Source organism: Pinus tabuliformis, chromosome 6, assembly GCF_031772625.1.
Source record: "Pinus tabuliformis cultivar Carrire ecotype Pingquan chromosome 6, CPIR1, whole genome shotgun sequence".
NCBI classification, from domain to species: Eukaryota; Viridiplantae; Streptophyta; class Pinopsida; order Pinales; family Pinaceae; genus Pinus; species Pinus tabuliformis.
Window position 1 is genome coordinate 1,081,820,507 of NC_142292.1, and position 24,673 is coordinate 1,081,845,179.

Below are 24,673 nucleotides of genomic sequence, written 5' to 3' on the forward strand. Positions count from 1 at the left end.
ACCCTTTTTCATCTTCCAAGCACTACACTACATCTAAAAACCCTAAATCCATCAAAGAATAATTGCTACCTTGCTCCTCCATATCTTTGTTGTTGTAAACCCTTGATCCTTTGACCTAGCTACCTAGTTTTTCTTCCTTATCCAGCATCAAAACCCTAAAAAATTTCAAAACCTATCTGAGCCTAGTATACCTAGCCTAAAATCTATTCCTTTTCTAGTCAATTCATTAGTTGTGATCATAGAGAGAACCCTCTCTGGTTTGGTAGGGGTAACTACCAAACTGAAAGTTTGGTTTGTGGTTACCTCCATCGATCTCCTCTTAATCTGGGACATTGTGGGGGAAATAGCAGTGTTGCCTTGATGAATTGGGGAATATTTCCCCAATTATTTCTAAGCCCCGCTGTTGGAATGGTTCACTCACTACAACAGGATGCAACAGGGCTGTTGACCTTCATGTTCTGTCATCGCATTGCTGACGGACTAGGCACTTGCGGGCACAAAATTGTGCATCCTTAAATAATGTAGGCCAGTAGAAAACGGATATCATGACTTTATGGGTAGTTGTGTTACCCACAAAGTCACCTCCAGTTGGTCTCTCATGCATGTCATGTAGTACTCTCTCTGAATCTTGTGCATCTAGGCACCTGAGCAAAATTATGTTATTGTGCTTTATGTAAAGTACTCCATGCACCAACTAGTAAGATAAGGCTTTGGGGTGAGGTGCCCTCTTCTGTCACATGGAAAATGGAGAGGGAAAGGTGTCATTCTCAAGGTACTAGCGCACTTCTTCATACCAAGAGCTACTGTGCGAAGTGGATGGTGCTCGCTCTATATTGTACATCTTGATTTCTTACTCCCAACCAGTGAGCTCTTCTTCTTCCTCTTGGACATGTACTGCTTCTGCTACAAGTCTGCAAAGACCATGACCCTTAACAGTGTGAACTAGCTTCATATCAAGATCATACTCTTGAAGTCTTGTCATCCATTTCGCATGCCTTTCACCCAACTCTTGTTGAAAAAGCAGCGCTCTGACTACTGGGTGTGGCACAAAGATTACGCAGTGATTTTTTAGCAGGTAGGGTCTGAAATGTTTCACCACCTTGTATACAACATATGTTTATTTATCCATGGTGGGATAGTTAAGCTCGAGTCCCTACATTCTCACGCTCATGAAGGAGATGGGATGTTCGTTCTTCTGCAGCGAGTGAATTGTTGGAAGCGAATGTATACAACAAGAAATCTTTGCTAAAATATGGGTTGTACAGCGCAGGTGCATCTGCTATTTCCTGCTTGATACTGGAAAACACATCCTTTTCCTTCTTACCCCAGTTGTAGATTGCATCCTTCTTGATCATATCTTGGATAGGTTTGATAGTCTGTGCATAATCTGAGATGAACATCCGGAGGAAGTTTATCTTTCCCAAAAAGGACTGAAAAGCTTTCTTATTGACTAGGTGAGGAATCTGAGTGATAGTCTGAATCTGTTCGGATCAACCTTGATCCCACTCTTAGATAATATTCCCAAGGAGGTTCCCCTCAGACACTGCAAATACACTCTTCTTGTGATTCAAGGATATCCCGTACTTTTGACATCGCTCGAATATCTTCTTAAGGTGGCATAGGTGGTCTGACCAATTTCTTGAAAATATTGTCACTTCATCAAGGTAGACCACCACGCTCTATCTGATGAGCCCATGGCAAGTGATGTCCATAGCTTGTTGAAAGGTTGCACTTGCATTCACAATCCCAAATGGAATTCTTCTGTAAGTGAACATACCCCTCTTGGTACGAAAAGTAGTTTTGATACTATCAGGTTCTGCTACTAGAAAATCTATCAAGGAGAGGAAACATTTCAGCTCCAGATACTGTCTGCAATATATGCTCCATAGACGGCATAGGGTAGTTGTCTTTGTCTGATTCTTTGTTAAGATTTTGGAAATCAACGCATAGGTGGATCTCCCCAAACTTATTTCTTAAAGGAACTAAATTCAAAATCCTCGTAGAATGATGAACCTTGTATATGATCCGAGCATCCAACAACTTAGTCAGTTCTTTCTGTATGAGGGGTTCAAGTGACGAATGGAATTTTCTGAGTTTCTGTTGAAATGGCTTGACCTTCTCTTTGATTGGAATGACGTGTTGGATTATTTGCATGTCATATGTTTTCAATTCATCGTATGTGCATGCAATTCATCCCAATACTGTCTAAACAGGTGAACAAAGGCTTGTCGCGCCTTTAATGTGCAACATGTACCGAGATTTAAAAACTTCAGATCTTTTTCTGTTCCCAAGTTGATATGTTCATGCATTAATGTGGAACTATGGGTTTTGGTGTTCCTGGGCCCTTTGAAGTGGTTCTGCAAGTCATAGAACTTTTCAAGCATCACCACACCCTTGGGGATGGGGTTTCATTTGCTGCCATCAGGTGTGTCTTGCAGAGACTGCTCATGAATGTCTTCACCTATGGTTGCGTCTTTGAAAATGTTAGCATTAGCCATAAAGTGTAGTATATGTTCATCATCATCAAAAACATGCAAGCTAGTTATGTTGTCGAGGATAGATTGATTATACAAAATATCAATAGTAAATCTATCCCTAAGTGGTGTCATCCTAGCAGCTACATTTGCCAGAGCATCTGCAACTGCATTGCGCATTCTTGGTATAGATATGATATTTAAAGCTTGAAAATTAGAAATAAGTTGTCATACTTCTTGTTGGTAACCTTTGAGATTAGGTGAGACACAGTGTATGGTGTTATGTACCTGTCTTACCACAATCTCTAAATCACCTACCACTTTAAGCATAGTTATATTGAGGCTGACGACTTTGTGCAAACCCAAGACGAGTGCTTCATATTCAACAATGTTGTTTTTACACTCAAACTCTAAGCGGCTTGAGACTAAATTCTTTCTTTTCCTTGGGTCAATCAAAACACACCTGACTCTAGAGCTGTCTTGTGTCTTTGATACATCAAAATACAAGGTCCACAAACCATCTGTATAGGGACCTCTTGTCATGTTGGTACTGATTACACTACTGTTACAAAGTATGGTTCAAGTTCCATTTTCACCAGTTAGGTAAGGAAGGAGACCCAACTATGTATCTGGTGGTGTGGGGTTCATTTTTGCAAGATAGCACCCCAGCTGCGTTTCCAAAAAACAATTGCCGAACAAAAGTTTTGCAAACTCCAACGGTTCATTCTAACCATCGAAGGGGGCAACATTATGCTTCATATACCTCTTGGACAACAGTCGAATATAGTTGCTTATGTCCTGATACGGAAGCCATAAGTGTGACCAGTATGTAGCAAAATATCCTTGCAACTTGCTGGAACAGTCTCTACAAAGCAGTAATCCATATGCTTCTGATATGTCCATTATCACAATGTTGATGCACTGGTGAACTAAATCGTCGGATGATAATTGGATGATCACATCTCGGAGTTCACCAATGGTTGGTACACATGTTTGATCAAGTTGGATGATCTCTACGGTTGTACTGCTCTGTTCTGCATTGATATTTTTAGAAATGGAGAGTGGCATGACATTGACAGATGTTCCAGAGTCAGTCAAACACTTGTGGACATTAAAGTTGAAAATTTTGAAAGATAACAAAAATGGTGGGCAGAGCGAGTTTTCTTGTTCTCTGTGAAGCGCATTGAGTACAGATGCAAGTGATCTGGGAGACTTACTTGATCACTTCCTGGAAGTGGCAGCATTGTCTATGGAGGTCTGCCCCATTGTGTGCAACAAAATATCCCGTTGACTCGTGAGTTTGGTGAGTTCGTACAGCGAGATGTCTGCACGAGTCATCTTCATGTCTTCGACAATGTTGTACTCTAAAGCTGGAAGGCTCACCGAGCTATCCAGGGGAAGACTTGTGTTTGTGTTTTTCGATGGAGTGTTCTGAGTGAGCTTCTCATGGACATATCTTTCGTTGGAGCTATATTTACAGACTTGTTTTGTGTTTTCTGTGTCGATGGTACCGGTGGGTCAACTTTTCTGAAAATTTGCTTGAATTTATCTTTCGGTACATCAATCATAGTAGGAGTCCCTTGACTTCTTAGGTTATATCGACCATTCTATTTTGGGGCCTCCTTCTCAGTGGGTATCTTCTTTTGGGCAGCGTTTAGACATTGATACACGTTGACCAAGTGCCTAGAACTAGGAGCTTCATCAGATGCAGTATCCTCTTCATCATCTTCATCTTCCAACTGAAACTTCTCACTGGCATTAAGATGATCGTTCATCCTTGAAGCCACGAAGCCCACAACTCAGTTCCAATCTGTACAGGTATTCTCTGAGTTCCATGCTTGGTGGAAATCACAGAAGTTATTGTTACCAAGTTGTTCCACTTGGAACACAACATTGGAACCCTGTGCAAATTTAGTCGGGTGACTGTTGCTGCTACCTGACGTCCCATTATTTATGTGCGCAAAACTAAAAGGTTTGTTGTTCACTGGTGTCTCGTTTGTTCCTTGCTTAAGTTCTACTACTTCAGTTGTCAAGGACTTAAGGAGATGAGTAAAGGTCTCAATTTCACTTGTTTCTTTTTCCTTCACCCTACTCACAGCAGCTTGGGACTCCCTGCCCGCATCTTTGGAATCCTTCATTAATTCATCATCCATAATGATTCCAATTGCGCCCAGGTCTTTCTCCACATCAATTTCCTCTTGGAAATTTTCGGATAGTGTTGGTTTCACAGCTCACTTGACGAATTATGAAATGTTGGTTTGCAGTGTAGATGTGTAGTAGTCGATTGTGATGGAGTCATGAGGTTTAGTATCTGTAGTGAACTTGTTCAAGATATGGTTAAACCTCTGGTTGAAGTCTTTCACTTTCTCTTTTGGCTCCATCTTAATACTACCCAACTCTTTCAACAACATGGCGGTGGTTTTATCATCAACAAATTTTTCAAGGAAACTTCTTTTGAGCATCCCACAATTCTAAATGGAGTTGATAGAAGGTTGTGGTACCATACCATCCAAGGTACCTGGAAATAGTCTACATGTAACGTCATCATAACGTACCTCGAGTGTTTGCAGATGTAGGTAAAATGTATCTAGATGGTCTTTCGCCTTCACTTCACTGTCAGGCTCATATTTTGTTAACAACTTCTTTGTTTTCCTTGGCATCTTGTGCAAGGAACCATGGAGTGCAAATGGGCCCTATGTCATCCATTCCAAATCTTGATTATGTTGGGTTTTGTTATATTCTTTCCACGACTAGCCCACGTAGTTAACAGGGGGTTGAGGGGCACCCGCAACCCCACTTTATTGGATGCAGGGCAGTGCCCCAGAAAATTTTGGTTTTGGACCCTATGTTAGGTTGGGTGGACCCACCTATGGTTTTGTGCATGATTTTTGCACATGTTTTTTGGACGCGATGGTTTTTCAGTCCATGGTATTGGACGCAATGGTTTTTGGTCCATGGTATTGGATGCTTCGACATGTATAAATATGTATTGTAACATTGAAAGGAAAATAATGAAAATCAAGCTAGTAGTCTCGGTTTTGGTATCCAGGGGAAAATCTCTGTGTATATGTGTTTTATGTGTTCTGCTTTTGCATTGTTTATTTTTTGTGTTTTACAATTCGTATGCAAGTAATTTCTGTACGGGGTTAAAACCTACATTTGGTATCAGAGTAGATTTGGCTTCAAGGGGACGCCTTTGTTGCTGAGGGGTTTTGCTCGGGCCTGCGGTAGACCTTGTTCAGTGGGAGATCTGCAATATCGATTCTAGTGGTGAAAGAAGATGGCGACCAGTGGAAAGATAGAGATCGAGAAATTTAATGGTCAGAGTTTTGAGTTGTGGAAACTCAAGATGGAGGATCTGTTGGTGGATAAAGATCAGTGGATCACGGTAGATCCGGGTACTAAACCAACGGGAGTGTCCGATGAAGAATGGAATAATTTAGATCGGAAGGCAAAGAGCACAATATGATTGTGTGTCTTAGATTCAGTATTGTTGAATGTATCAGGGGAAGCTACGGCAAAGGCTTTGTGGGACAAGTTAGGGACTTTGTACCAATCTAAGTCTCTGGTGAATAAACTGTTCCTGCGGAAAAAGCTATATAACCTGAGGATGAAAGATGGAGACTTGGTGGCAAAGCATCTGAATGCATTTAATACTATGGTAAGTCAGTTAGCATATGTTGATATTAAAATTTCAGATGAAGATAAGTGCATCAGGTTGTTGTGTTCTCTACCAGATTCGTGGGATAGTTTGGTTATTGCAATAGGTAGCAATGCAACTGCCTTGCAGTTTGATGAAATAGTCTCAGCCTTGCTGACAGAGGAGATGAGATGGAAAAATATGGAGAACCAAAATGGTGATGCCTTGTCTGTACGAGGACGGTCCCAGAACAGAAACAAAAATAAGTCATCGAGTGGGAGATCTAAATCTAGAGGGAGATCTAAATCTCCAGGAAAACCTGTAAAGGTGGTGTGCTCGAAACGCAGAAAGGAAGGGCACTTCAAAAGGGACTATAAATCTAAAGCTCCTGATAAAGGAAAGGGATCTAATGATGCTCCTTCTGTAGAGGTGAAAACCACCTCAGATGAAGGTGGAGATGTGTACTTGGCTTCTTCAAGTACACATGTAGATCATGAGGCATGGTTGATTGACTCAGGTGTGTCCTTTCACTTCACTCCCCATAGAGAGTGGTTCTATGAATTTGAGAAATATGATGGTGGTGATGTCTTCTTTGGGGATGACAGGAAGGCTAGAATCACTGGTCGTGGAAAAGTAAAGTTGAAGCTGCAATATGGAAGGGTTAGAACACTTCCGGGTGTTCTACATATTCCTGCATTAGCCAGAAATCTGATTTCTGTTAGTAAGCTAGATGATGCAGGTGTAAAAACAGTGTTCGAGAAGGATACCTACAATATGGTTCGAGGAGAACTGGTATTGATGCGGGGAGTTCGGATTGGAACTCTGTACAACCTACAAGGTAGCACTGTTGTTGATGGGTGCAACAGTTCCGTGGTTCCTGAAAGTGGAGAAGAAAATCTAGTGGTCTTTGGAGAAAATACCATGGTGTGGCATCAAAGGCTTGGACATATTGGAGAGAAGGGCCTTCGAATACTTCATGTTAAATGTATGGTAGAAGGTATGAGTAATAGCTCTTTGGATTTTGATTTCTGTGAAAATTGTGTATATGGGAAGCAGAATCAGGTGAGTTTCCCCTCTGGTAGTAAGAGGGCGAAACAGATATTAGAAATTGTGCATAGTGATGTGTTTGGACCTATGAAGGTTCCATCACTGGGTAAGTCTGTGTACTATGTATCATTTATAGATGACTTCTCAAGGAATACATGGATATATTTCCTTAAGAAGAAATCTGAAGTCTTTGACAGGTTTAAAGAATTTAAGGCTCTAGTGGAAAACCAGACAAAGAAAAAGGTAAAGGTGTTGAGGACAGATAATGGTGGAGAGTTTTGCAGTAAGGACTTTGAACAATTCTGTAAGAAGTGTGGTATAGAACGACAGAAGACTACTCCATATACACCTCAGCAAAATGGAGTTGCGGAAAGAATGAATAAGACATTGATGGAAAGGGCAAGAAGCATGCTCAGTGGTGTCGGGTTAGGACAGGAATTCTGGGCAGAGGCGGTGGATACTGCATGTTACCTGGTCAACAGATCACCTTCATCAGCGTTGGAGGATAAGACTCCACAAGAGGTATGGAATGGTAAGAAACCCTCTCTTTCACATCTCAGGGTATTTGGATGTGATGCATATGTACACGTTCCAAAGGAGAAAAGAACAAAGATGGATAGTAAATCTGAAAAGTGCATCTTTATTGGGTATAAGGATGGTTTAAAGGGTTATAAGCTTTGGAACCCAATCACACGGAAGGTTGTGTATAGCCGAGATGTGGTGTTCAGAGAGGTGAAAGATGTTATTAAACATGAATTCCAACGAAAGGAACCTGAGAAGATAGATTTTGAGGTAAAGGAGGAAGAATCAGACTTTGCAGCAGAGGAGGAATCAGAAGATGAAGAGCCACAAACTCTGGCTGTGAGAAGATCAGTTCGAGAAAGAAGGCAGCCTGAAAGGTATAGTCCATCTGCTTTCTGTTCAAATTTTGCTTTATCTATTACTAAGAATGATCCCAGAACTATGAAGGAAGCAGTAGATTCAGAGGATGGAAAACTCTGGAAAGAGGCGATGGTTGATGAAATGGCATCTTTGCACAAAAATGAGGCTTGGGATCTGGTGGAATTGTCGGCTGGAAGGAAGCCCATTGGCAGCAAATGGGTGTTCTAAAAGAAGACAAATGCAGAAGGAAAAGTGGAGAAATACAAAGCTCGGTTGGTAGCAAAAGGTTATTCCCAAGTGCCAGGAATTGATTTTGGTGATATTTTTTCTCCTGTTGCCAAGGTAACTTCTATTATATTACTTTTATCTATTTCTGCTGCTTTTGATTTTGAGGTAGAATAGATGGATGTGAAGACAACATTTCTTCATGGGGATCTAGAAGAGGAAATCTACATGAAGCAACCTGAAGGCTTTGCAGCGAAGGGTAAGAAAGAACTGGTATGCAAGTTAAAGAAGTCTCTGTACGGGTTAAAACAGTCACCAAGGATGTGGTATTAGAAATTTGATACATTTATACAGGGACTTGGCTTCACCAGAAGCAAAGTAGATCACTGTGTGTATTTTAAATTAATTTGTGACTGTGTTATTTATCTAGTCTTGTATGTGGATGATATGTTGTTAGTTGGAAATGACAAAGAAATTATCCAGGATTTGAAGATCCAATTGTCCTCCAAATTCGACATGAAAGATATTGGTGCTGCAAACTATATTTTGGGCATGGAAATTAAAAGAGACCAGGAAAAGAGGAAGCTCTAGTTAAACCAGAGTAAGTATGTCGAGACAATATTGCAGAGGTTTAATATGTAGGATAGTAAACCGGTGAAGGTTCCTTTTCTTGTAGGTTTGAGGTTATCTGCTGAACAGTGTCCCAAGACACAAGAAGAGGAAGAGGACATGTCCCGTGTTCCATATGCAAGTGCACTTGGTAGCCTGATGTATGCAATGGTCTGTACTAGACCAGACATTGCACATGCAGTGGGAGTATTGAGCAGGTTTATGTCAAAACCAGGAAAGGAGCATTGGACAGTAGTGAAGCAGGTTTTCAGGTATTTGTGTGGCACTAGTGATTATGGTTTGTGCTACTAAGGAAGATCAGGATTGGATAGAATGTTGGATATCCATGGCTTTGTTGATGCAGACTGGACTGGAGATCTGGATAAGAGAAGATCTACAAGTGGGTATGTGTTTAACCTATTTGGAGGTGCAGTCAGTTGGATGAGTAAGAAATAATCTGTAGTGGCATTATCAACTACAGAGGCAGAATACATGGCAGCCACTCATGCAAGCAAGGAAGCAGTTTGGTTGTAGAGATTATGTTCAAGTATGGGGTTAGTACAGGAAGCTATAAGGATAGATTGTGATAGCCAAAGTGCAATTTTCTTGGCAAATAACCCAACATATCGTTCAAAGACAAAGCACATTGATGTTCAGTATCACTTTGTGAGGGATATGATAGAAGACAAAAAGGTGTTGCTGGTAAAGGTGGACACTTTGAAGAATATTGCAGATGCATTGACAAAATCTGTGAGCTCTGAGAAGTTCTCTTGGTGTAGAGAGACAATGGGCATTTCAGGGCCGGAAAAATGACTAAACTCTCTTGTGGCCCCCTGTGGAAAGAAAACAAAAAGTGGGAGAATGTTGGGTTGTGTTATATTCTTTCCACGACTAGCCCACGTAGTTAACAGGGGGTTTTAGGGGCACCCGTAACCCCACTTTATGGGGTCCGGGTCAGCGCCTCGAAAAATTTTGGTTTTGGACCCTATGTTAGGTTGGGCAGACCCACCTATGGTTTTGTGCATGATTTTCCCACATGTTTTTTGGACGCGATGGATTTTCGGTCCATGGTATTGGACGCGATGGTTTTCGGTCCATGGTATTGGATGCTTCGGCATGTATAAATATGTATTGTAACATTGAAAGGAAAATAATTAAAAATCAAGCTGGTAGTCCCAGTTTTAGGATCCAGGGTAAAATCTCTATGTATATGTGTTTTATGTGTTCTGCTCTCGCATTGTTTATTTTCTGTGTTTTAGAATTCATATGCAAGTAATTTTTGTACGAGGTTAAAACCTACAGATTAGCCATGTATTCTTCTTCTTCGTACTCATCTTCTTCTAAATCGGACAATTCAACCTATGAATCTGTTGATTCGTCTCTGCCTCCACCTCCTTCGATACCTTCTCCTCCACTACTTCTGTCAGAACCTGAGCCCAAGAGTATGTTGTTAACTTCTTCTCCTTGTAATAAAACATGAGGTTCCTCTTCAGTCTCAATAGCTTCAGCCAACTCTTCAATAGTGGTGAGGATTACTTCTTCAACAGACAAGACTACCACTCCTGTGGGTGTAGTCTTTTATTTCCTTTACGAAGAGGGAAGTTTATGTACCCTTGGGACCAGTCCAACAGCTTTGGAAAACTGAAAGGTGATGGGACAGACTAAGCAAAGGTGATGATATGATATTTCTTGTTCTGGTCTGGGAGTTGAGGAGTAACCAACTTTAGAGTTGTGCGTGGGAGAGAGGGAGTTCATGTTACTGCCTTGACCAAATGATAGATGCATGGGGTTGAGAAGTCATTCAGCCATAAACAACTGACAGCCCTCCTTCTAGGACTAGAAATGTTGACGGTGCTCGACCCACCAACATTCAGGGGATCTCCCCGATATGAAGTCCCAACTAGACCTCACACCATTTGGTAGGAGTCCTATCTGGTACGATGGCTCGGTTGTCATTACCTTGAAGATATGCCTTATCTCTTTCTTGTCAGCACATGAGAGTGATATACTTGGTCTTCAAAAAGTGAGGTATGTGTGCTTGATGAATGCTTAGTGTAACTTGTGTCTAATTTCTTTCACTGTAGAGGGAGAGGGTGAGAGTGAGTCTCAGGTAAATACACACAACACAGCAGGATCTGCACAGCTTTCAGCAGAGTAGTCCACATGGATGCAGAAGTCACAAACTGATGCAGGAGCATTCAGCTCAAAAGAATCATTGTATTTTAGTAGACATAGGGGGGTCTTGTGTTTTAAGGAAGTTGGTTTCATAAGTGTTGAATTAATGTAATTATTAAGGTTTTGAGTGATTTTAATGAGAGAAGCTAGAATATGGATTTAATTAAGTATAGTGAGGCATATTTGTAAATGTTCTCGAGTGTTGGAGAACATGAGAGATTTAGGATAGTTGAAAGATTTCAGAATCAGTTGTAAATGTTAGATTAGGAGTTGGTTTCATGATTTGTGGATTAAAGAGGGTCCTTAGGGATAAAGATGAGATTTTAGGATTTTGTTGAGAAGTTTATGGATATAAACCAAGAATTGGTTATAAAATCCTTTTATATAAATGTAAGCCTGAAAGGTATAGTCAAGTTAGATAGATAGCTAGTTAGCTAGTTAGAGGTTATGAGTTAGAGGTTTTATTGTAAGCCTACAGGCAATTAGGAAAACAAAGGCCACTGATACAAAAGATCAGGCCAAGGAGAGAGTTCTTGTGCAAATACCTGTTTATTAATACAAACAACTCGATTCTGAGTTTGTGTGTGTGTATGGAGTAATTTAGTTATAATTTGTGTGTGAACTAGAGTAATTTCTGTGTAACAGAGGTTGCAGGTGGAATTCAAGCATAACACAGAGGAGAAGAAAGATATGAAGGATCGTAATGGATCACTTGAATCGATTCAAAGGATCACAGTTGAGATTCAGGAGTGACTGTGTTAAGAGCATGCAGAGTTAAGCTCAGGAGGAGTTGTGTTGCAGGATAACTAAATACTGAAACCCTCGAGGAACCCGAAACCATAGGGAACTTTGAGAAACACGTAAATGTGAAGAAAGTAAAGGCAGGAAGGAAGGAATTAAACGTGCACAAGAGTCGTCATATTGTTTAGATCGATGGATATTAATGGTGGAAGAAGAATGGCAGAGGAATAGAATTGGATCGTCAGATCAACAGATCTGTTAGATCGACTGTGATCAGCAACTGCGGGGTAGGATTGTACGGATTTCTTGATCGCAGCTGAAGCCCTGCACTCACTTCTAGCCATCGATCTCATATTCAATGTTTTAGATCACAGTCAACTATGGGGGTTAAGCCCATTTTAATCCGTGCGTTAGTTGAAGTCCCGCAGACCGTAGAATTGATTGCCTCTTATATCCAACGGATATCGGGTCTTAAACTGGTCAAACTTTAATTTCAAAAATAGGCCCGAAAATTTATACATCAAGGATTTATATTCCTTATCGACTCCATAAGGGCAGGTAATCCTCGTGCATGTGGTCTGTCCGATATCGTTGTTAACCGTTGGATCAAATGGGTTTTTGATCAATGGTGGAAGATCATTGATTAGTTATGTTGATCGAGTAATCCAACAACCATCAAATTGAATGGTAAGATCGACGATGGAGATTGAAGTTGATAAGGCTTGGGCCTAAGCATACCCAAGAAGTTTATCAACGTGAGTTAAGTGATTTGAGTTCCAGCGGATGAATGGGTTTATGTGGCGATACGACATGACAGCCGTTGATCTGATGGAGTAAAATCAATGGTGGAGGATGAATGCGATAAACGTGAGCATTGGAAAATGTGCAAGGTCATGGAATGGTGGAAAGGTAAGGTTTAAAGCAGTTTATGGAATATTTCTATTATACTAGAGTTATAATAGAAATTTCACAGTCAAAGATATTATGGTTTAAGTCGGGTTTTACCAAAGTCTAACCATGGTATGGTTAAGACGAGTGGATATTAAGAATTAACCAAAGGTTAAGAAGGGTTGAATAAAGTTCCGCTCAAAAGGATTAATTAAGATTAAGAGTATGGACAGTCAATTAAAACATTTTTGCATGAGATTTAAGAAAGGGGCCTTAAACCTTAATTTATGAAGGTTTGACTAGGCAGGGTAATTGAAATACCTGGGAAAAATGAGATTATTCATTTTATATGCATACTGTGGGTATTGTTGGCTTAGGTTGGCATCATTTTTGGTATCAGAGCAGAATTGTGGTTGAAACATTTGATATTAGAACAGTACAAAGAAATTCTGTGTGAAAATTTCTTTGAGAAAATTTAGAACAGAATTATGTTTTGAAGGTGCGTATATAGGTGAATGGTGATGAAAGCAGGCAAGAAGAGATCAGATTTTATTCTGACAAATAGTAGGCACACAGAGATAAAGTATAGCAGAATATTGGGAGAATTGCAAATGCAAGGGAACAGAGGACAATCCATTCAAAGTGCAGGTGAATGGTAGAACAATATCATGCAGAGATCTTGAAGGTGAGATGATATGTTTTTATTTTAATTTGATTTGAAGATTGGAGAGTGTGTGGTCTTTATATTGATGCATAGGTAGTAGCATAAGAAGGTTATCAGATTGCAACAACCTAGAGCAAGGAGTGCTCAATTGGTTCCAAAGGAAAGAACCAAAGAGAAGCCAAAAGACTGAGCTCAGAGGAGAGAAGCTTAGTGAGGCATATGTAGCAAGAAGGAGACTTGTTACTGCAGAGGTATTGTTGCAGCTCACAAAGGAAATTCCACAGAGGATGTGGGTAGACTTGCTAAGTAATGACGGAAGCTGATAAGACTTTCTAAGTGAAAGAAGAGGTGGTCAAAACCAATTATTTCATTATGATTGAAATACAAGAGGACGGTTGTGTTCTTAGAAGGTGCAGATGAGTTGAAGCCTAGAAGGAGTAGAGAGAAGTACTGAAAAGAGGTTCCAGAGATAGAGAACCAAGGGCTTGCCAAAATACCAAGTATAGAGGAAAGCTTGGTGAGGTAAGTGGCAGCAGGGAAGACTTGTTGTTGCAGAGGCTTTAGTGCAGCTCATAGTGAGTGAGTGAAGAATTCATAGAGATGGAGAAGAAGATGACTACTGATAGTCATAACAGAGGTTCTGAGGAATACCACAACAGAAGAAAAGTGAAGAAGGAGGATGCCAAGGCAAATGGTAAGAGAATGAGTAAAGAGGAGGTTGACAAGGAAATTGCAAAGGTAAAAGAACAACTCGATGCATTAAGGAGGATATCGGAGGAAAGCCAGAGACAAGGTTGGGTCTTGAGGAAAAGGGCAGTAAAGTGGCATAAGTTACAGAGAAGGCTACAACAGAGGCAAGTAAAGTGGCTGATGGAAAAACTTAGAGAAGATGAGTTGGAAATGGAAGTTTCCATTTGTGAACCAGAGCAGGATGAAGTTCTAGGTGAAGAAGAAGGAATTATTTTGTGATTTTTTGAACTGTTGGACAAATGCATACCAGTAGGAGAATGTAAAACCTTATATTGTTGAATCTAATAATTTTGATGTGATTACAGGTTTTGCATAGGATGAGCAATATTTTGAAGCTATCAAAAGTATGGAAGAGTATCTTTTAGAAGATAAAAACTTTGAAGTAAAGAATGATGGAGAATGTCTCTTGAATGAGAAAAGCAGTGAATTATTTTAACAGAAAGAATTTAGTAATATATTGATGTTTGAAGTTGTGACAACATAGGAAAAATTTCTTGTGAAAGGAGATGAAATTCAGTCTGAAGCACTGATATGTGAAGCAACAGTTGAGACTGTTGAACCTCGTAATTTTCAAACTCATAATTTGTGTATAAATACAGGAATCATAAGTAATGATGAAGTACTTATGAAGTGTCATGGAGAAATTGAGTTGCTGGAGTATTTGCTGGGAAATTCAGAGTATGACAGTGTGATTGCAGAGGAAGGAGTTCACTACAATGCACAAGAGTAGAAAGACATCATTAGAGCAGATGATGTAGAGGGGAGACTAACTGATAGTCTTGAGAATACATTAGAGAATTCTTTAAAGAGGTTGAATCAGCATACTAATGTGATGATAGAAGAGGAGAAATCAGAGCATCATACTGAAGTGTTTCCAAAGGAAGAAGAGGCACTGAGGCCTTATGTTTTTTATTTTAATAATTGTTTTGTGATTGCAGGTTTAGTTGCAGATGCTGGAGGAAATTTAGCACAGATGAGCAGCCAAGTAAAGATGGTAGAAGAGGATTTTGTGGAAGAATTGAATCCATGGAAAAATGATGTTCAATTGTTGGAGAGAATGTTGGAAAGTCAGGATTCAATGCAGAAAGAGATAATCATGAAAGAGGGTAAGGATGAAAGGAAGGCAGAAAAAGTAAGAGTAAGAATTCGACAACTTCGAAGAGAAGACCAACAATTTGAAGAGTTAGTGCACAACAGCAACAACCTGAAACAAAGAGAAAGAGGTAGAAGTAAGTGGCAGAGTATGGACCAGTCCAAGGATGTGCTGGAAATGGAGATTGAAGAATTATGGCAATTGATGATGAAACAGTCCATATGGAGAAGATTGACAGCAGCAAGATGGATGATCAATTAGAACTTGAACCTGATTGACAAGAAGAGGAAGATGAAATAGAAGACAGAAGACATACAGCAGCAGCAAAGGCGCAGAGCATTCAGACAACTACAAAATAAAGTTTGGGACCCTAGATGTTTTCTATCAACATATGAAGACACATGATCAGGAGATCATGAATGTTTTCTACTTTGGGAGCCTGATGTAGGAGCATTCAGCTTAGAAGAATCATTATATTTTAGTAGACATGGGGGGTCTTGTGTTTTAAGGAAGTTGGTTTCATAAGTGTTGAATTAATGTAATTATTAAGGTTTTGCGTGATTTTAATGAGAGAAGCTAGAATAGGGATTTAATTAAGTATAGTGAGGCATATTTGTAAATGTTCTCGAGTGTTGGAGAACATGAGAGATTTATGATAGTTGAAAGATTTCAGAATCAGTTGTAAATGTTAGATTAGGAGTTGGTTTCATGATTTGTGGATTAAAGAGGATCCTTAGGGATAAAGATGAGATTTTAGGATTTTGTTGAGAAGTTTACGCATCTAAACCAGGAATTGGTTATAGAATCCTTTTGTATAAATGTAAGCCTAAAATGCATAGTCAAGTTAGATAGTTAGTTGGTTAGTTAGTTAGAGGTTGTGAGTTAGAGGTTTTATTGTAAGCCTACGGGAAGCTAGGAAAATAGAGGCCATTGATATAGAAGATCAGGCCAGGGAGAGAGTTCCTGTGTAAATACCTGTTTATTAATACAAACAACTAGATTCTGAGTTTGTGTGTGTGTGTATGGAGTAATTTAGTTATAATTTGTGTGTGAACTAGAGTAAGTTCTATGTAACAGAGGTTGCAGGTGGAATTCAAGCATAACACAGAAAAGAAGAATGATATGAAGGATCGTAATGGATCGCTTGAATCCATTTGAAGGATCACAGTGGAGATTCAGGAGTGACTGTGTTAAGAGAATGCGGAGTTAAGCTCAGGAGGAGTGATGTTGTAGGAAAACTAAATACTAAAAGCCTGGAGGAACCCAAAACCATAGAGAACTTTGAGAAACCACGTAAATGTGAAGAAAGTAAAGGCACGAAGGAAGGAAGTAAACGTGCACAGGAGCCGTCGGATTGTTTAGATCGACGGATATTAATGGTGGAAGAAGAATGGCGAAGGAATAAATTTGGATCGTCAGATCGACAAATCTGTTAGATCGACGATGATCAACAACTGGAGGGGTAGGAGTGTACGGATTTCTTGATCGCGGCTAAAGCCCCACGCTCACTTCTAGCCGTCGATCTCATATTCAACATTTTAGATCACAGTCAACTGTGGGGGTTAAGCCTATTTTAATCCATGTGCTAGTTGAAGTCCCGCAGACCATAGATTTGATGGCCTCTTATATCCAACGGATATCGGGTCTTAAACTGATCGAACTTTAATTTCAAAAACAGACCCGAACATTTATACATCAAGGATTTATATTCCTTATCAACTCTGTGAGGGCGAGTAATCCTCGTGCAAGTGGTTCGTCTGATATCGTTGTTAACCATTGGATCAAATGGGGTTTTGATCAACGGTGGAGGATCACTGATTAGTTCTGTTGATCGGGTAATCCAAAAACCATCGGATTGAATGGTAAGATCAACGGTGGAGATTGAAGCCAATAAGGCTTGGGCCTGAGCGGACCCGAGAAGTTTATCAACGCGAGTTAAGTGATTTGAGTTCCGACGGATGAATGGGTTTAAGTGGCGATATGACGCGACAGTCGTTGATCTAATGGAGTGAAATCAATGGTGGAGGATGAATGTGATAAAGGTTAGTGTTGGAAAATGTGCAAGGTCGTGGAATGGTGGAAAGGTAAGGTTTAAAGAAGTTTATGTAATATTTCTATTATACTAGAGTTATAATAGAAATATCAAAGTCAAAGGTATTATGGTTTAAGTCAGGTTTTACCAAAGTCTAACCATGGTATGGTTAAGACAAGCGAATATCAAGAATTAACCAAAGGTTAAGAAGGGTTGAATAAAGTTCCACTCAAAAGGATTAATTAAGGTTAAGACTATGGATAGTCAATTAAAAAAATTCCGCATGAGATTTAATTAAGGGGCCTTAAACCTTAATTTATGAAGGTTTGACTAGGCAGGGTAATTGAAATTCCTAGGACAAATGAGATTATGCATTTTATATGCATACTGTGGGTATTGTCGGCTTAGGCTGGCATCATAAACACAAAGTGAACAGATAGTACGTACAACACCTAGCGGAGTAGTCCACACGAGTGTGGAAGATGTTGTAACAAGTTTGCAAGAATGAGTCTATCTAGTGTCCGACAAAGTAGTCTGCATGGGCAAGACATCGATAAAATTTGATACAACACATTTCCAACAGTGTATGCACTAAAACAACCGAAATAGTTCAACTATCTTAGTATAAGTTAGAGCAACATGTATTACAAGCGTCCAACGAATAGTCTTATAAATGAAAACAATACATGTGTGAAAACGTGTTGGCTTGTTAACAAGATTTTGAATCGAGCGAAAGTTCCAAGACACATCTATACACCATAGATCACTAACCCCAGTAGTGGGGCAGTGGAGCCACTACTTGCTCCTCAAAGAAAAGACTAGAGACTCTCAAGGCTATGTGGGAGGAGCCAAGGTGAAAAGTCCTTTGCTGATACAATGAGGGGGTATATATAGCCAAGGGGGTATAACTGACCCTTGTGACTCTTTGTCTTCCCTCATGACCATTTGACTTCCTATGACTTTTCGACTTTACATGACTCTTCGATTTCATATGCGGGTCTCTTGTACTTCCACTTTACATTACAATGATTACAACAAGTATATCCCATAGTAGTGATGTGGCCAACATAACTCATGACACAACTCGACATGACACTGCTGACATGTACTAGCTGAATTTCGTGTATGTGTCGAGTTGTTGTGCTACTGAGTGATGGTGTGCTCTCGGTGTAACATGTCTTCACCTCTGCATGGCAAATTATGTGGGGTCTTCGATGGTCTTGGTCTTTTCTTGATGGTACATGGGCATGTGTCCCTTTCGCTCGCTTGATCGATGTGCTTCATGTGTTTGTTTGATCATGAGAAAGTCTTCTAGCATGTGCCTCTTTTCCATCATGTGTGTCGACGTACCATGTTTCATCAGTGTACATGTTCCTGCAATCACTCATGACGAGACGACATCAAATTCAAAAATCTCCTAGTCTACCATGATGCATTGTTTTCCATTTCGGTGCAGGTGATTGAGAGAGGGACAAGGCACTGAGGCTGTGGGATCATAGCATAGGCCAAGATGTGGGGCTCTGGAGCACTGTTGGGAGAAACTACGCAGATGTGACTTGGAGATAGATTTTCACAATCTGAGATAGCAATGATAGCTACAGGGAAAAACCAAGATGGGAGGAAGAACTCTGCGATTTTCGAGAGGAAGGCCAAGCGGGGTGTCGAGGAGCTACTGGTCCAATCTGGATAGTTTTTTAGGGGAGCACTAGGTAGGTCACCCAGCTGGGATCTATGCAATTTCTTTGGGGAGGATAGTACGGGTAGAAAGAGGCACTGGCAGGAAAATTTGCATAGTTTTCCAGAGGAACACAAAGTCAGGTTGCGAGAGTTGTTGGTCAAAACTGCGTAATCCTGAGAGACAATCTAGGCCCAGAGAGTTTTTTCAATTTCTGAGTTGATTGCAAAGCAAGGAAGAAGGGTTGGACACAACAACTCTGCACAATTTCTGAGTTGTTTGTAGAGTGAGCAAGAAGGACTGGTTGTCAGGACAGCTCTGCGCAATTCCTGGGTTGTTTGCAGAGCATGCAAGAAGGGTTGGCTAGATAGCTCTACGCATTTTTTGAGTTGGTTTCAGAGAAGGCAGGATGGGTAGGACAAGATATCTCTACATAATTTTGGAGCTTTTTACAGCCCGGGGTCACAACTCAAGTTCTTTCTTCAGTTGACCAGCAGGATGCTTGACGGGAAATCTTACGGGAAGCGCAAAGTGGATCGGCTTCTGGGAAAACTTATGTGCATTTCTGGGAGTGAGTTAGCTGCTTCATTTCCAAAATTGTGCAGAGAAAGCTACCTAGAGGACAACCTCAGTCTTTGCGCAGTTCTGGGCAGCAGTGCAAGGTCACTGAGATCGGTCCCGGTTGACGAGGGTTGTCCGGTCGAAAAAATTTCAGGAAAATTGGCTAAGTGTGAAAGTGAGCGTATTCGTGCATACAAAAAAATGTGATCACACACTCAACATGACTTGACAACAAATCACCTCAACCAACAAGACAACATATGCTCAGTGAGACTGACTCGAAGGTTGAGAGCGACAAGTGCGACAGTTGAAATATGTCTTCAAACGACCGTGACGACACTTGTGCGACAGTGTTTACAACTTAGTGTGTGAGTGCGATCGATGTCGACAGAGCGAAAACAACTCATACACACAAAGATAGACCTTCAAAATTCTAGAACAAACTTGCAAGCATGACATAGAGATCAACATGCCAAAAGATGACTGGTGATCAATCAAGCGAAGAGGGTGTGAAAACTCAACAAGAGCTCATGGGATGAGCTCGAGTGTTTGCTACCATTAAGGGAAAATCCAAGGAAGGCTCTGAAATTTGGATGCAGGCCAAAATTTTGGAGGGTGTTGCAGCCGCTACAAAACTCTAGTACCATGTTGAAAAATCTAGGGCATTATAATTAGTTGATTTCTCTTATTTGGTGATTGCTTGTGAATGATTTTACTTGATTAAATTGTGATCTTCTTTACATTATATTATTAGTTTTCTTATTCATCAAACAGTAACCAATACAAGAACATAAATAGACAAGAGAAACAGCATGTAGGCTATGAGCTAGGTCCAAAACCTCTTACTCTCTGAGAGGAAAACCCGCACAAATTCTTCGTCTAGATATTTCAATTGATGAATACCAAGACCAAGACCCTTAACCTATTAGCCACTCCATGATCAAGACACGAGTCCTCTTCTGCTTTTTTCTTCTAGATTCTTCTTCCATTTCTGAGGCTACACTAGAGACTTTCACCAAGATAGAAATCTGAAATCCATCAATGTAATATCACTGTATTGTAAGCATGTCCGAGCAACATCATTGAGACTATGACTTAGCACTGAATCCTTCTTCCTGTGACAAAACCGAGGTTTATAAACAAAACTTTATCCAAAACATAGTTTTCTTATGAACAATGGACTCTCCTCAACATTGAAACAGTGTTGCTGCATTCCCCTTATCTTCTGCACTTAGGCAACTGTCCTTGTCTTCTGAAGTCATAGTTAGAGGCCACCGAAATTACAAATGTAGTTTCTCCTTCTTATCCGTCGTTACTGTGATCTCTAGATGAGAGGGATATGAATTCCCTTATAGAATTGTAACATCCTTGTCACCTTCACCGAAACAGAGATAACCGAGACTCCTTTTCCCTCTTCCCAAATTCAAATATATGTGAAGTTTATTCTCTGTGATTAGCCATCTGAACTTTTCATTGTGATTACCCACCGAAAACTACATAGGTATCCGAATTTTTGAACTATACTTATGCAAAGATCATACCCACCTATTTATAGTAGTTGTTCCATATACCCAAGCTGACATTACCATTTGAATCGATGTGACACTTCAGGTGAGCCAACATAGGTTATTACTTTATATTGCAAACCGACATCGAGTCAATAGGACTATGCTCTTCTTTTGGAGGGCTTTCTAGACACTAGATTGACTCATATACATTTTACATATGCTCAAGAAGATATCTTCATACATGACATTAATTCATTGATCTTAATGAAAAATCCTAAGGCTCTCAATGGGAGCCACCTAAAATAAAATCACTTGCTCATGAAACCCATGAAGCAAGGCAAAAATAATTTTATTATATCATTTACGAAAGTCACAATTACATGACATTACGAAGATCAAACCTAGTTACACGTTTTCAGCACATATTGCCTTCAGGTAATCTCATTCATGACTCAATATGATTAGAAACACCATATCGATTGAATATAACTAATACTTATTGTGCAGCACATAACACAAAGTATGTTACAGTAACAACACCCTATACAACATTGTAAACTTTTATGCAGTATTAGTAGGTGACAATGCAAATATCAAATGGGAGGCAAATCACAAGTTTCACTACTAAATGATTATCAATTCCTCTTCTTAATTGTATCCATGATATTGTTAATCGAATTAGTGCAGATATTACACTAGCTAAAGCTTCTATTAGGAATCTTGCAAGGAAAAAGCTATGGTAACTTCAGTTATTATACCAGCCAAGGAGATGATGTGTTAGGGCTGATATGGCAAAGGATTAGGTGACCTTCAGAGCAAAAATAAAGATCCTTTATCCTAACCTCAGGTAGGAACAATGCATTATCTAGGTGGTTGAATCAAAACACATTGGGACACATAATAGTTCAGCTCCATGTCCAATTACCTGTGGTTCAAAATTTAAGGTTTTCGTGGAGCCTAACACAGGAAGTGTGAATCAATATTGCAACCCTGAAACTATGTATAGATGAGTGACTTGAATATAGTTGAAAATCCCTGACTATTCAGACCCTCGACAGTGGAACTAGGCTCACCATTCACTATATCACAATTTGAGGATTCAAAGCATGATAGAGGGGTCAAATTCAGAAATAAAGGAAGATTCATTAAGGCCTAGAAGATTTCACTAAACTAGGGCATGGAATGTATTACACAGTTCAAGGAATGATTGTGATTAGTAATTAGTCACTACATGGTGCTGTGATTTTCTAGTGTCTCTCATCTATAAGCATGAATTGGAAAAAAAAAACAAGGATTATTTATGTTCCCATTGAAAATAAGAGGTACAGGTCTACATGGGAGGGCATTTACCTTGACAAATTTTGCAAATAATTTAATAAATGAATGTTACAAAGTTTAAAATCATGTAGCAAAGGCCAACATAGTAGATATGTGATCTTAGCGTCTTTGAAAACTCATTGTATAACAAAAAATGTTGTTAGCGGATGTTATAAAATCCAAAAAAAAAAATGTATATTGCTAAAGCCCAAGACTTTTGCATCATCCAAGATTTTTTGTGAAAGAGAATTTGTTTGTGAAAGAGAATTTTTTTGTGGAAGAAGATAAACAACATACGTGCTTGTAGTGTACAAAATCCTCAATTTTATTCAGAGTCATTATTTGATACTCATAAACAAGATCATTGGGAGGCTTGCACCTTTAAGGGTATGTTTGAAAAGCACCAATCTCAACTTTGCTAGCAGATATAGTTCTTGTGGGGTCTATAACTACAACTAAAAAAGGTTCCTTAAACTATTGATTAAGAATCTCTATATTCACATCAATACCAGAAAGCCAAAAACCATACCTAGGATGTGAGTGATACCACCCTACAACATTCTCCAAGTGTCCAACCAGCACATGTTAGATGCAGGAAAACAATCACTGGTCAATATTTGATAATGATAACATTTTAACAAGAAAATACTCTCACACCCAATGAATACTCACCACAACATAATCAATATACATATTCAAGAAAGATAGACAAATAACCTCCATGAATAGGAAATCATTTCATGGAAACTCGGATAACGCTGATAATGATGAATGTTTGATGAGTTCTTTATTAAATGCAAACTGGATCCATTTGCAATAGGCTCAGTTAGAAACCAGACCCTAAATGTCATGTTTTCATGGGATTATAAAGTTATACCATGGAGATTTTTGGATGAGGCTTTGACTAGAAATTTTTGAATGCACAATTGAAATGGAAATAGGGAAAGGAATGTAAGTAAAGGAGAAATTTAAATTGTTGAGAGATGAACTGAGAGACAAACTTAGCTTGGTGGAGATAAGAAAAGATTATTTTGTTAATGTGTAATGAATAGCCACAAAAGTATGTCAATGGGTGTGGCAACGCAAAAAATAGCTCCTTATTAAAGCAAGATGAAAAATGAAAAGTACTAATCTAAACTAAAAAAACCCAACATCTTAACCCTATGAGCAGATAGCAGAAGTCAAAGAAAAATGTACTATGAGATTTATCTAAAATCATGAATACATTGTAAACATATCAGGGTCCACTAGAGTTAGCTCCCTTAACATCCAAGGCCTAATGTGGAAAACGTCATACAGATGAATCTCCTGAAGAGGACCTAGAAGAATAGTTGGATTGCAGAATATGTTGTTGCCTAGAAAATGTAGCCTGCCACTGAGGCCTGTAAGGACTAGTCTTTCTACTAGTGTGAGATATAGAACAACGTTATTACTAGGGTGTTTGGGAAGTAGATATGACCCCAATATCCTCATCAATTTAGGGTCATAAGAAAGGCCACTATTGGTCCATTGTTTTGTCCCCCTCGTAGATGGGAACATCATAGCAAAGTAAGTAATCATGTGGGTGGAGATTGGTCTAGGTGTAGTTGAAGGATCTAATAAATTAAGCCAGAGCATCTTTGATCAAGATACTATAAGAAACCATAGAGGGTATATGACTCTTTAAATAGACAATAGATCCTCCCTCGGATCTAATAATAAGTAGGAAAAAATAATATTGAATGCACCTCTATCTCAAACTTATCACAACAACAACGAAGTGGAAAACTATGCAATTTTAAATTTTCTGATTCACAATACCACACTAATACACGAGTGGCAATGGTTAAATAAAAATAGAGACCCAAAAAAAAAAAAATCATGTGAACTTTAACTTTTTAGATGATATCTAGAGTTATTTAGAAGACATACTGCACTGAATATAACTCATTGTACAAGAGTACTAAAATACAATAATGATATTAATATGATGATCACAACTACTATAATTCTAACATTAAAAGAAACTTGGGAACAAATCACTCAAATTTGACCAAGTCAGTAAATAATTATTATGTAAATTATATGCTCAGTGTTCCTAAAGATGATGATGGTAAAAATTGTTCAAAACATGCAGCTAGAGGGTAAATCTGCCACTATTCTATCACTGAAATATGGATGTAGTTAAAATGGAAATAGATCCTATTTTAGGAACAATTCGATCAAAAATAAACCAAAATACCAAGAATCATATATAGATCCAAGATTCCAATATTCTCGAAAGAATTAGATTTGGATGCAAATGAAGGGTTCCCTAAGGAAAATCTAGTAACTATGGCACTATATTATCGAGCATGTGGATATGGAAGAATTCTTTCACATGTAACATTTATGGACAAATGTTTATAATAAT

General features: G+C 39.2%; 1 pseudogene; it reads right to left on the reverse strand.

Annotated features, from left to right (window-relative positions):
- Positions 1-1,139: 1,139 nt before the first annotated feature.
- The window catches only part of LOC149262666 (COP9 signalosome complex subunit 5b-like), an 80,756-nt pseudogene continuing 57,222 nt past the window's right edge, over positions 1,140-24,673 (reverse strand).